Source organism: Labrus mixtus, chromosome 10 (genome assembly GCF_963584025.1).
Source record: "Labrus mixtus chromosome 10, fLabMix1.1, whole genome shotgun sequence".
Taxonomy (NCBI): Eukaryota; Metazoa; Chordata; class Actinopteri; order Labriformes; family Labridae; genus Labrus; species Labrus mixtus.
Window position 1 is genome coordinate 25,168,367 of NC_083621.1, and position 14,401 is coordinate 25,182,767.

Sequence of the window (14,401 nt, forward strand, 5' to 3'; positions counted from 1 at the left end):
CCCATATTCTCCGCATGTTCACCTGTCATGTTGTCAGTCTGTAAATAGAGAAGCTTTGCATGATTTGCAGCTACAAAAAAAAATAATTTCAGCCTCCGCCTGAAACGGTTTGTTTCAGCTTCTGTCTCTTTAAGGCCCCTCCTCCCTATGTGCCCACTTTCTTCTGATTGGCCAGCTCTCTGTGGGAGGCTTTCCAGGGGGGCAGAACGCTGCAGGGCTGCCATGGGAGGGCTGCTTTCCAGTGCTGGGAGAAGCGAGCCTAAGATGTTTTCAACAACTTGCAAGGCTTGAAGCGGTCTTGTGAAATTCTTGGTTTCATATCGGGAGAACTACAGCATGTTTTGCAGAACAAGCGGTTTAGCACCTTCTGCAGTCTTATCCTGGGATTACACCAACATATACGCTTACCTCATGATATGAAACTTTGCCCATGTTCAGTATGGACATCCAACATTGTTACACTATATGTGAGATTTAAAACGGTGATCAGAATAATAGGTCTACTTTAAAAGGAGAGCCTTCAACCACCTCTTGGTTTCCACTTGGCAGGCCCGTAGCTGTATTATTAGATCACCTGCACCATCACCATCTTAAAGGAGTTGTTTTTACATGTTCATGTAAATAGTTCTCTATTTCATATATTTGTGTATAATATGACAAATGAAAAATGAGACAAACATGCAAGCAACATGTTGCTTTGTCTTTCTGAGGATGATTTGTTGTTCATTTGGTTCCTGTTATGACGTAATGTTGATAAAGTGATGAAAATATGATCATGAGACTCTATATTGTGTTTTATTTTAAAATTGACCTGATGCTCTGTTTTTCTCTCTGGGTGGATCTATATTGTTCATCTTGACACATGCTTGCAGCGGGCTGAGTCGAAAAAAGACTCTGCACGTTTTTCAAACAGAGCAGAGCGTGGTGGTGCTGCTGGCATGCTGAGACGGAACGCACTCTGACAGACTGGAAATTGGCAGCGTGTCCTCGTATGAGCGGGAATTCATTGTAATCTTAATGAAGTGTAGGACATGATCATCCAGCCCCAGCGCTAAATGTAACCAAAGTTTGTACAATGAAGGAGTATTAAATTAAGTTTTAAATAGAAGTTTAATTAAATTAAAGCAAGCAAATACCTAAAAGCTCAAAATGGGAAAACTCAAATAAGTAAAAGTGACTGGTTGTTGCCTAGTTCATTGCTTTTGTGTTCATTTATAGCAGATTTAAATAGTTATTTTTGTTTTTTCCATTCAAATCTAAAATAAAGAAATAGTGAGGGTGGGCTTTTTTCTTATTGTTGAATGCATGTTTTATTTATAGGTAGTGTGTGGTGTCATGATAGTGTGTCCCATGACTGATTTGTCATACCATCTGAAGCCCTGGAGTACTCACACACTCATACAATCACACACTGCAGACCTGACACCATCAAAGTCAATGAGAGTTCGGCACTTTGGCTTTAGGCTCAAACACATACACACTCATCTGAGCTGTAGCCTGGGGAGTGAATCTCCATAATGAACAATGAGGCATGGATGGGAATTGAACCCATGATCTTTGGTTTACAAGACCAACGCCTTACCATTTGGCCACCACGCCATTGAAGGTGATTTGTTCACTTTGTGTAAAGAGAAAAAAAACAGTATTTAATTTTTGAGTATTGCATCATGTGCGTCATGTGGTAATGCAAACGTTCCGATCAATAGGAGCAGCCTTTAAATGGATTTTTCTCTGACAGCCCTGAAGTCCTCTTGAGTCATGTGAACAGGTCACTGTCTGAGGGTGCTGTTAGAGTGAGTAAGGGAGCATGATGATGAGGATAATAACACTGCTGGAGCTGTTTTATACTCTGTTCTGTTTCCTTTGTACTTCACTTCGGTGGGATCTCGGTGTTTACATGTAGATGCATGTGATTAATCTAGACACCTTAACACATTCTTTTTTTCTTTTAACACAAATTGATCATATGACTTCCCTGCTACACATGCATATTAACACAGAGACTTTATTGTCCATTAAAAACATTAAAGATGATAACAAACCATAATGTAGACTCAAAGCAGAGAAAGAGGGACTTGTGCTCATATTACCGTGCAGCAGACATCGACCTAAAACTACAGCCCCAAAGTTAGGAACTCTTGAGTCACACCTCACGATCGAGTCATTCCCAGCATGTGGAGACGTAGTTTATACATTATAATGGGGCGATCTGACTTAAAAAACTGTCACTTGAAAAGTTAGTGTACATCTATGCTAGCTGGGAAAAAAAGGAGTTGTTGATCGGTAAGCTTCTGTTCTAGCCAGATGAGAAAACGTTAAAAGGACATTGAGTGGGCTGACTCTTCTGTTTTCTTGTTATTCTAAAAAGCACATTAAAATGCTAATGAGATTAAACGCAATCGGAACATTTAATCAATTGACAGCGCTTGTGTGTCACTCTAAAGTCAATATGGCAGACATGTCATGATTCATGTTAGTTTAAAATCTATGCAAACGAAAAATAAATCCTCCTGCTGCTGCCACATGGTCTTTTTCAACTCGGTGCAAATGCTCCTCTCACAAGGTCATTCTCCTTTATAGTGCTTCATGTGTGAAAGAGCTTCTCAGCTAAATGAACAGACCTAATGCAGTAACATATGTTCATCCCCTATCTCCAAACACCAATGCTTTTCACATTTTCTCATATAGTCCCACATAAAGCCCCTTGGAGACTGAGAGAGACTCACCTCTTTAGTGCCCGTTTGAAATGAAAAAGGTTTGACTCTAGTTTATGTCCGTGCTGTGAATTTAATTACACAGGTTCTACCTCTGGGATGTACCTGAGGAATTCAATCCAAAAAAATGTAGCCTTCCATGCACAAAGCAGGCAGAGGATTGGTGTTGAAAAATGAATGTGTAAGTGGATGACAGCCGAGACATCAAGTGAAGGAAAACATGTTTCGCCAGAGGAACAACAATGATACATCCATACATTTCAAAATCGGAAAAGAAACATTGACAGAAAGATAAAGTGGCAACACGGCAGACCTGTGTATGAATACACACATTCAGTTCAAAATGAGGAGATTCTTTCCTTTTTTCAGTTTCATCTGTTTGTTGATTCTGCTTTCTTTCTTCCTCAAACACACACATACACACACAAACCTCTAACATAAAATAGAAAGAACATCCTCAGTGATGTTCAAAACACTCAGGGACGCTGTATGAATGCTCTTTTCTACTTATTTCTCATAAACATTGAAAACAGGCTGCAGCTTTTTATATGTGAAAATGTTGCATCATTACCGCATCTGTGTGTGTGTGTTTGTGTTTACAGTTCTGTGTGTGTGTTTGTGTTTACAGTTCTGTGTGTGTGTGTGTGTGTGTGTGTGTGTGTGTGTGTGTGTGTGTGAGAGAGAGAGAATCATGCACATCCATGGATCCAGGATGAGATTCACCTTTTTTTGTCATCATTCAAAAACCTTAACTGAAGCAGTGCCTGCAGCATGGCTCTGTTTGACGACAGTGTCATCAGGTCAGTTTGTTTGTTGCAAGGATATTTAATGAATAATCAAATGAAAAACCTAAAAGTGATTAAACAGTGAGCACTGACGTCTGCAGAGTCAAGAACTCCACAATACACACATACATGATCATGCATTTCATTATGATTTATCTCCCCATGGTGGATTTTATTTACACTCTTCTCCAACCAAATCTCAACCTTCTGTTTTGACATGAGCACGGTATCTGTCACTCACATTGATGTGACATCAATGGTTGGTTTTCCCCGCCTCTGATAACCTGATACATTACTACACTTCTGGTGGAACTGGGCCCAGGAGGAGGGTCCCAGTTTGAATGTTTTGTTTACAAACTGCAACGAACATTTATACTCTAGCTAAGAAAAATCATGAACCTGTTCACGTCTGTGCTCCTAAATTGATGAATGCCATGTCCTTGTAAGCTGCAAACTTGTGCATATGGTCTGTAATAAGCATAGGTGAACGCCCCTTTAATGCCCATAAAAGGGCATGTGATTACATTTTAAAGGGGATATATTATGAAAAATCTGCTTTTACAATATTTTTGAACATATATTTGGGTAACCTGAGTGTCTACCGACTCTACCAATTTCAAGCAGTTGTACCCCGCAGGCAGAAGTGTGCTCTTTTAACACAGGGGTAGGTGTATATAAAGCTCTGGAATATACTTCACTTCAGCAAGTCAAGAAGTGAAACAATTAGAGTTCAGGCAAAAATCACTTGAAAAATCACAACATTGAAACTGGTATATTCTTCAATCAGCATACTTTATTTAAACTATAAATGTATGTCCCAGAAGTTCTGGATGAATAAGTTCAGGATAAAAACCATGTAAATAATAGTTTGGTGGATACTAAGAGTCCACAGAAAAATGTGTGAAATCTTCGGAAGGTGACTTATTTGAAAGACAATAGCTATGATGTGTCACACACGTTGCATTGTTACAAATTGTCTGTGGGTGGAAATGCTCCTCAAAGGTCTGGAAGAATAAACAGGGCTGCCAGTCAACAGACCCACTTTCCCTTTGTTTGTACTCACTTCAAACAATGCAGCATCAGAGGAAATCGCCGGAGACAAAAGAACTTTTCTGAAGGTCCTTTTTGGCGGCTCCTTGAAAGCAGCTGTGATGGAAGAAAAACATTGGAAGTCATTTGCAGATGACAAGCTGCCATAAACATCTCACCGGAGGCTCCCCAAAAACATCCAACCTCCCTCTCTACATCAAGGATTTTTGTTTTTCACTCGTGCTTTGACCTGGACACTTACAATTTATCACAGAGGGATCAGAAAAACTGTAGAGTGAAACAAAAACTATGGACTGAAAATGCATTTTAAGAAGTTTAAGATTTCTGTTTCTTCATGCTGAAGGTTATGAGATGTGGCTATGCAACAATTTTGCAAGAAATCATGACGCCCTTTATTTCAGTCCTACCAGTTAACATTCTATGATTTTAAATCGTGAACAAATGCAGGTAATCATTATATATAAGTATATATAAAGTATAAACGTCTTTCCTAATGCGTACAGTAGGCTACGTGTTACTGTAAATGCACAGTATGTCAATTCTGCCACCAGGGGGCTCTTCATCACATCAGGACCAAAAGATGACGTCGAGGCTGGCGGGGAGTGGGAGTGATTATTTCTTCTACTCCCGCCTCTGCCCCTGATGAAAACGAACTCCAAGTCGACGGTGGTCAACACGACTGGGCGAAACCGACCTGAGGAAGAGAATATGTTTACCATTGATGTATACAAATATAATTAACATGACATTTTTATCAAAGCAGCACATACAGCAACAGTGGCAGCCCAGGACACAGCTGGCCTTCTTCACCAGTTTGTTAAGTCTGTTCCTGTCTGCAGCCGTGATGTTGCTGCTCCAGCAGATCACTCCGTACAGGATGGCTGATGCCACCACAGAGTCATAAAAGGTCCTCAGGAGTGCTCCCTGCACTCCAAAGGACCTGAGCCTCCTCAGCAGATGAAGTCTGCTCTGGCCTTTCTTGTAGAAAGCTTGTGTGTCATCAGTTCAGTTCACCTCCCACTGACTGGGAGGTGCTGTGCAGCCCACATGGGGAGGACATCGACGGTTTAACTCACTGCATCACAGATTACATAAACTTCTGTGTTGAGAACACTGTACCCACCAAAAAAATACAGTGTTTCTCCAACAACAAACCCTGGGTGACCCCTGAGCTGAAAACCCTGCTCAATGAAAAGAGGAGTGTTTTTAGATCTGGAGATAGAGAGGAGCTGAGGAGGGTGCAGAAGGAGCTCAAGAAAAAAATCAAGGAGGGGAAAGCCAGCTACAAAGATGGAGGAGCATTTACAACATAAAAATGCAAGAGAAGTCTGGAGGGGCCTGAATAACATCTCAGGTCACAGCAGAAGGCGTGGGAGGGGCCCTGAAGCAGGAGACAGGGAGTGGGCAAATTAACTGAATCTGTTCTTCAACAGATTTGATTCTGCTCCCAACCCCACCCCCACCCACCAGAGCGCAGACCAGCCTGCTTCTCAGACACTCCATCTGAGTACCCTGAGTACCCTGCCACCCCCCTCAACAGCCCTCTCCTCCTCCTCCTCCTCCTCAGACGACCCCCCAACAACCCCCTCCTCTTCTTCCTCCTCCTCCGACGGCCTCTCCATAACAGCTGATCAGGTGAGAAGCCAGCTGAGGAAGATCAAGGCGAGGAAGACCACAGGTCCCGACGGCATCAGCTCCAGACTCCTGAAGGATTGTGCAGACCAGCTCTGTGAGGTCCTTCTGCACATCTTCAACCTGAGCCTGAGACTGGAGAGGGTACCGACTCTGTGGAAGACTTCCTGCATGGTACCAGTCCCAAAGACATCTCACCCCAGGGAGCCTAACCACTTCAGACCTGTGGCCCTCACCTCTCACCTGATGAAGACCATGGAGAGGATCATCCTCAACAACCTCCGCCCCCAAATCTGGATCCTCTGCAGTTCGCCTACCAGCCGAACATCGGGGTGGATGACGTCGTCATCTACCTGCTGCAGAGATCCTGCACTCCCCTGGAGAACACCGGCAGCACTGTGAGGGTCATGTTCTTTGACATCTCCAGTGCCTTTAACACCATCCAGCCTGCACTGCTCAGGGGGAAGCTAGAGAGGGCGGGAGTGGACTGTCACCTGGCTGCATGGACAACGGACTACCTCACCAACAGACCACAGTACGTGAGGCTTCAGGACTGTGAGTCTGACATGGTGGTTTGCAGTACAGGGGCCCCGCAGGGGACAGTTCTCTCCCCTTTTCTCTTCACCCTGTACACCTCAGACTTCTGTTACAACTCTGGGAGCTGCCATCTGCAGAAGTTCTCCGATGACAGAGCCATCGTGGGGTGTGTGTCTAAGGGGAGCGAACAGGAGAACAGGCAGGTCATCATGGACTTTGTCGACTGGAGTGAGCTCAACCACCTTCAGCTCAACGCCAGGAAGGCAAAGGAGATGGTGATTGACTTCCGCAGTCACCCCAGACTGCACCGGTGAACATCCAGGGCTTGGACATCGAGAGGGTGGAGACGTACAAATACCTGGGTGTTCACCTCAACAACAAACTGGACTGGTCACACAACACCAACGTCCTGTACAAGAAGGGTCAATGTCAACTTCACCTGCTGAGACGACTGAGGTCCTTTGGAGTGTGCAGGACTCTGCACTTTTTATGACACTGTGGTGGCGTCTGCACTTTTCTATGCAGTGGTCTGCTGGGGAGGAGGGAGCACAGAGAGAGAGACAGGAAGAGACTGAACAGACTGGTCAGGAGGGCCAGTTCTGTCTTGGACTGTCCTCTGGACTCTGTAGAGGAGGGTGAGAGGAGGATGTTAGTGAAGCTGACATCCATCATGGACAACCCCTCTCACCCCCTGCATGACACTGTGGAGGCCCTGAGCAGCTCCTTCAGCAGCGGACTGAGACACCCACCCTGCAAGACAGAGTGCTACCGCAGTCAGACTGTTTAATCAGACTCTTTAACAGCATCACCACCTCATGCTACACACTGTGTGTGTTTTTTTAAGAACAAAACCCTTTTCCTGTGTCGTTACTGTGTAATTTTACATTATTGTATTTTTTTATTTAACTGATGTAAATATGTTTGATTTGATTTTAACTTCTATTTTTATTTTTAATGATTATATTCCCGTCCCCTGTTTTCTGGAGCTGCTGTAATGCACAAATTTTCCCCACGGGGATCAATAAAGTTTATCTTTAACTTTATCTTTCAGTCCAGCTTATTGTTCAGGTGAACACCCAGGTACTTAGAATCCACTATCTCAATTTCCTTTCCCTGGATGTTCACCGGCGTGGGTTAGATGGGTGTGCGCCTGCGGAAGTCCACCACCAGCTCTTTGGTTTTACCCGCGTTGATCTGGAGGTAGTTCTGCTGGCACCAGTCCTCAATATATATAACGCCTGCGGAGAGCACATACAGTAATAATCAATACAAATACATGTTTAGAATAACTTTATAGCCAGTTTGAAGCCATAACTCGTAGGTTACCATGGTGATGTAGCCAGCTTCATGATACAGAAAACTCTGACTTTGTTCAACAGACCTTGATTACCCTCTTATCACCCCGCCCCCTGCTCCTCATGTAAAGTGTCCTGGGATAACTTTGTTGGGGTTTGGCCCTATGCACAAAAACTGATTTATAGTCTTGGCATTGGTGTACTATAACTATCCCACAGTATATATGCATCACACTATTCTGCACTGTAAGTGAATGTCCGCGTTTGATTAAAATCCCGTCTATATGTATAGATGCTCCCTGCAAACCCCCTCCTCTGAAAAGTGCTTGAGTAAATAAATATCCTAAAACAGCTGGTAAATCAGAGAACCTGAGGTGCCCTTTCCTCCCTCCTCAAGCAGTCCCTGGCAGCGCCACACATCAATACTCCTTCATTTGAGCATCATTTCCAAGCCAAATAACTTCTCTCTCCCACTGGTTCTTCCTGCAGGCAGACTTGGCAATGCAAGAAGCCTGTTTCCTCCTGCAATGCCTCGCTTGGCACAAATAGAGAGAGAGAAAGTGGAGGGCTTTGAACTGATTATGTAAGTGCACAGGTCTGGGCTGCTGCACACACACACACACACACACATACACACACACACACACACACACACACACACACACACACACACACACACACACACACACACACACACACACACACACTAACAAATGACAAATGAGGAAAATTTGTTTTGAGAGTTTGTTTTGGGCTAAAGAAAAGCACAATTATTTATTACACAGGTACAAATGTAGATAGTCTTTAATTTTGTCAAAACCAATCCAACGAATTCAGGGAATTTATTACTTGTAGCTTTGATGCACAATTTTGACCACTGGAGGGAAGAATATTTCCAAACAATACCCATCTACTACTTGGTCATGACATTAACGAAGCTATCTCATTGACTTACAATTGTATTCATTGTTTTTATAGCAATGACAATAAAGATATATTCTATTTTCTGTTTACAAATCCTGCAGTAACAGATCACATAAATCTTATAATTCAATGTGTATTTATTTTATCCACTTGCTCCTAGAAAAAGGACTTCTCCAGGGGTCAGTCAATCAAAACAACACCAAAAGATAACATTGAATCATGGGAGTGATTCTCTCTGCCAGTTCTTTGTAGTCAAGACGAGCGGGCGTAACCGACCGGAGGAAGAGAATATTTTTTCCCGACGATGTGTCGAAGTATCATTTACGTGACGTTTTTATCACAGCAGGACAAACAGCAACAGTACCGCCGCTTTCAGTAGCAGCTCCAGTAGCAAAGGCTTTCTTTGATTTAACATCTGGTGTTTCCATGACAACGATAAACATTTGTGTCTATCTGACAGACACGTCCCGTTACAACTTTCATATTACGGATTTCTCTGGCTTTGATGAATGTTGGAAATATTTGAGGTAATGTAAGAAGTCAAAATACATATATATATAACATAGACTTAGTCCATGTTTTAAAATTCATTTAGAGATTTTAGTGTAAAAATTCTACATATTGCACCTTTAACCCCAGGCACAGATTGTATAATTCCATAAATCCTGACAGACACTCATATAGGAATAAGACCACCAGGGTCAGAGGAGTTTCTTTCATATAAAGTTGAACTGATGTATTTGTGCTATATTTGGTAACTGATGTTGTCTGGCTTTATTGATTTAACATTTAGATTATATTCACATAAGTGACTTTTGAAGTCTAACACCACCAAAAAGAAGTCAGACTGTAAAGAACATGAGATGGCAGCTTGTAAATATAACCTAAAACAATACTGTCAACACTCGTAGTGCTGCTAAAGATATCAAACCAGCGAAGGCCTCTGTCCTCCCTCCCAAACAAACATTTTCAGAACCTGGTCGTGTTTGTGGCCTGAATCATTTTTTCTCAGATTCAGTCCAATTTTCATATGTCAGCAATTACATTTTTGGATAACGTTATCGTAACAGATACTTCTAATGGCTAAAGCTGCAGAAATTATCACTTTTTATCAAGTTATCTCAACACTTGGTTTATCGCCTTTGTTCCCCATGCATGCATTATCCCTTTGAGAGGCAGCAGTGATGATCAAACATACGGGCAGCTGTTGAGTTAATTCATGCAAACCTGTATTTGTATTAGATTAATTCGGTCAAGGTCAGACAAGACACAGTGTAAATGGCTGATAAATGTTGATTTTTGTGTTTACAGTCTTGCTTATATTCTTTTTGTAGGTAAAGCCTACATCATTTCCATTTGCATACACTTCTGATATGCCAGAAAGAAGACATCACCTTTACTTGAAACTGTCAGACATGTACATTTCTTCAACCTCAGCAAATCACATATCCTTTTCAGCTCACAACATACACTTAGCTCCTCTCTAAATATAGATCTGCTGCTGTGAGAGTCTTACACGTATATGTGTTGCAGCTACACTCGACCTGAAAGATGAATTTCCCTTAGATGGTAGACAGATTTAAATGAATACACAAAATTGCCAAGATGAGTGAATTCATCAAAATTCATACTAACAGGTACATAGATGTGAGTGTCCCTGGTCTCAGGTTTTTCCTGTCGACAAATTGACAGATAACAGAAAATTGGACTCACTCTCACACAAACACTTTGGCTGGACTCAAGAAGACGAGGGCTTCACTGATACAAGAGATCTATGCCACAGAGATTATAGAGCAGACGTTGAACTACTCTTAGGTTGAATAAAAGACGTCCATTTTTCAATTGTTGACTTAAAGGCTGTTTGTAGATTCACACTATGAATTGGTTCATTGATGTAATGGTCAGATACTCAAGATATTCAAGAAAATATCAAACAGGAAAAGCTAAATTTCAATATGTGATTTTTATCTTACACCACATCTGCTAATCGAGGAGCAGGTGTTAGGATGAAGCGGTCTACTGATAATAAAGCTGCAATGACTGTTTGTCAATCAAAAGAAACATCATAGGAAACTATTTCCAGCGTGGGCTGCATATTCACCAACGACTCATGAGTGTGACACACTGTATGATGAGAAACTAGCTTAACATCTTTCACTCAGGAAAAAAAAACTTGTTTGCATAAGTTTGACGGATTGTTTCTCAAGTTAAAAAAAAAACACAATCGCTAATTATTTTAGCCTATTCATGGCAATTTCCATATTGTGCTAGCATCAAGCTAATGAACTATTAGATGTGCATCCTGGCCCATCCATGTGAAATTGTTTCTTATCCGCCTGCATGATGGAGGTAACTTCACACCTCATATTTACATCATGTCAAAAACATGTTTTTTGTTGCCATGGAGACAGCGGATGTTACATCAAAGACAGCTGCATAAAGAAGCAGGAATTGCTACTGAAAGCTGCCATACTGTTGTGGTATGTGCTGCTGTGATCAAACCATACTTTGATACGATGTAGGTATTCATATTTCACCCATTTGTCTGGACAACAGTAAACTTGGAGTTTGTTATTTTATACTTTGGTTTGTAATTTTGCCTTTTGGACAAAAAAATGAATCTGAAGATGTTTTTGTTTCCGCTCTTATTGAAATTATTACACTGAGGGTTTCAGTGTTCTCACTCTTACTCTCACTTCTCAACACAATCAGTCCCTTATGTAGAAAGTGTGACTTAATTTATGTACAACTGTTGTAATTAAACAACTGATTCAATAACTGTTTGTTCTAGGCTTGGTAATTTTGATTGAACTGTTTTCCAACAAGGCAAACAGAACATCCCCGTCCTTTCATTGTGTATAAACCTCCTCTGGCTTGTCTCCTGTGAGTATGAAAGTGCTCAGTCATTTCTCAATGCATGCCAGCAGCAACCCTTACTCGCTCTTCCTTAATCCTGTCATACTCCTCTTCTGAAGCCTGAAGACCCGAGCACCTGAGCCAGTTTACGATGAGTGATGAGCCCTCATCTCCATCGCCCCTGGACAGTCTTCTTTCAGTAAGAGGAGACTGGCTCTGAAAGGACTATTATCTCAGTGCTGCCTGCTGTACAGTCACAGTTGCCCACTGTGTGTGGGCTCGCTCCTGTCTGTCTGCATCTGCTGCCGTGTCTATCTGTTCCGGCCTGCTCGGGGGATCGCCTGTCAAACTGACTGGCTGTAGACAGGCCTGGCTCAGCTGGTGCATCTGGCACTGCTGCAGTAAACACTGACTGCTGGGTTGTTTCCCCCCGCTCGGTTACAAACACAATAAAAGGTTTGGTGCAATATGATATCATCCTAGAGCAACGACATATCAGTTTAATGTTGCATTCAAAAGAGAAGACAATATGTAATGATGTGGGCCAAACAGAATAACCATTTGAATCTTTTTGTAGTAGGAAAATCTTTTTTTAAGCGCAAAGCCTCAACCAGCGTTTAGTCCTATTCACACCAGCAGACTATTAACACCCAAAGTGCACATATAGTCTCTTATTTCCAGAGTTACATCTATGTGGATTCTCTTTGATGGTCAGCAGGGGGCAACTCCACTTGTTAGAAATATGTCTGATTGCATAGTTGTTTAGAGCCCATAAGTTTACTCGTCACAATGTTCAGTAAACATTTCCTTAATCAGTTTGTGGTTTCAATCTCTTCAAGTCCTCCTCAACACAGCATTTTGTAAATCACGGTCCCGTTAAGACTCATAAATACTATAAAGCAGGATGTAGGTTACAGGTTTTATGTTTGACAAATGCCGACTTAAAAATGTTTTTCTGTTGAGTAAGGTTGGCTAAACACAATTTAGCGTTGTCCATACTGTGCTAGCATCAAGCTAATGAAAGTTGAAGATGTGCATCTCGGTTCAATACCAGAGGAGAATAATGAATCAGCCGTCACTGAAGCTGAGCACTGATGGTGAGTGCCGTTCAAACTTATTAAGGAACGTTTATACAAAAACGATACACTGAAAATGTATCGTTTTTAATTCCATAAACAGCCGTGCACACAGGTGGTATACATGCCAGACCAGTAGTTGGTGGTCTGACCATGTAATGAAACAATATGCGCACATACTCTCCCCTAAACATAGCAGTTAGGTGTAAACATACAAAAATAAATAACACCTGAAACTATGAAGTGGTGGCGCTTCTTCTAAATTACAAAAAGAGTACATTTCAACAAAATGTTGACTGGGAGTCATGACAGTCAACATTTCACAAACAGACAAACACCTACCTGCATATTCCCAATTTACAACGTGATGAAGACTGTGTTTTTAAAAGTTTGCACTCTGGAACCCCTTTTCAAAACTTTGTGTCTTCATTCACCCAAAACGTGGTTGTCATGTTAACAAACGGCCAAAACGTGACAAAAGGTTTCCATTTTTAGCTGACATCGTTTAACTAAGAAATGTTTCTACTTGTTTTAATAAGTCTTAACGTCCAGTCATGATGGTATTAAAAGAGATATATGAAGTCTTTACATTAACATTTTGCAACCAGCATAAAGTCGAGTTGTAAATAAAACAGATCTTTTGTACTGTTTGAATAAAGTCACTCAACAAAGAAGTCGTGGATGTTAGCTTAAAACCCTGATGTCTGAAAGCGAGAGCGAAGTACTTGACTCTCGAGAATGAAATAAAAAGAGAAGTTCATAGGCAGATGTTAGAGAACTTGTAGAGACTCATTTTAAACTCAATTTGATTCTTTTTTCAAAGACAGATGGACGAGAGAGAAGGGAAAACAGAAGAGAAGAGAGTGAGTTGAGATGGTAAAATGACGACAGAAAGGATTAAAAAAAAGGAACAAAACAGAAGATGGAGGAGAAGATGGTTTACGTCAGAGATGTGAGAAATAGTTAGGGAGAAAGTTCGACACAAACTCGACTGAAAACCGAGACAGAAGGGACCCCGAAAATTGGCCAGCCTTTTTTTAAGATGAAAGGCGCTGCTCCCTCCGCTCGCACACATGCAAGTGCAAACTGCCGTGGTCAAAAGGCTCGGTCTGGTTTGAAGTATACTTTAAACAACAAACTGTCAGGGGACGGAGAGCGAGAAGGAGGCAGAGACACAGAGAGGGACCGCTGGAGCCACAGAGGAACATAAAGGAGGGCGTGGGAAGAGGTGGACACAAATATAATGATGAAAAAATGCTGCAAGACGGAGATAGAGGCGAATCAGGGACACAGATAAAAGCCTCATGAAAGCACATTGTATATTCTTTATGAAAAACAAACATTATTGTATGTGTTAAAGCGACATAATATCCTGTAAAGAACTCAAATCTCTCATAAAAGGCTTTAAGCTATACGGACACCCTGCAGCAGGAGGTCGTGCAAAAAATATATTTATAGGATATAATGATACCAAGTACGATAAGATCACACTGCTGAGGATATATAAGCAGAATAATAAAAGGCTTTACCAT

At 41.7% G+C, this 14,401-nt stretch overlaps 2 long non-coding RNA genes and 1 other non-coding gene across 4 annotated transcripts; 1 reads left to right on the forward strand and 2 right to left on the reverse strand.

Annotated features, from left to right (window-relative positions):
• Positions 1–1,527: 1,527 nt before the first annotated feature.
• trnat-ugu (transfer RNA threonine (anticodon UGU)) lies at positions 1,528–1,599 on the reverse strand. The gene has a single exon. It is a non-coding gene; the product is annotated as a tRNA-Thr (tRNA).
• Positions 1,600–5,765: 4,166 nt separating this feature from the next.
• Positions 5,766–6,298, reverse strand: LOC132981536 (uncharacterized). 2 transcript variants are annotated; one of them, XR_009674598.1, is made up of 2 exons: positions 6,133–6,298; positions 5,766–6,093 (listed from the first exon to the last, which is right to left on the reverse strand). It is a non-coding gene; the product is annotated as an uncharacterized LOC132981536 (long non-coding RNA). The 2 variants fall into 2 exon arrangements; XR_009674597.1 differs by having other exon boundaries at positions 5,766–6,099.
• A 2,207-nt stretch (positions 6,299–8,505) lies between these two features.
• Positions 8,506–12,366, forward strand: LOC132981537 (uncharacterized). Its single transcript, XR_009674599.1, has 3 exons — positions 8,506–8,596; positions 11,729–11,820; positions 11,913–12,366. It is a non-coding gene; the product is annotated as an uncharacterized LOC132981537 (long non-coding RNA).
• Positions 12,367–14,401: the final 2,035 nt, after the last annotated feature.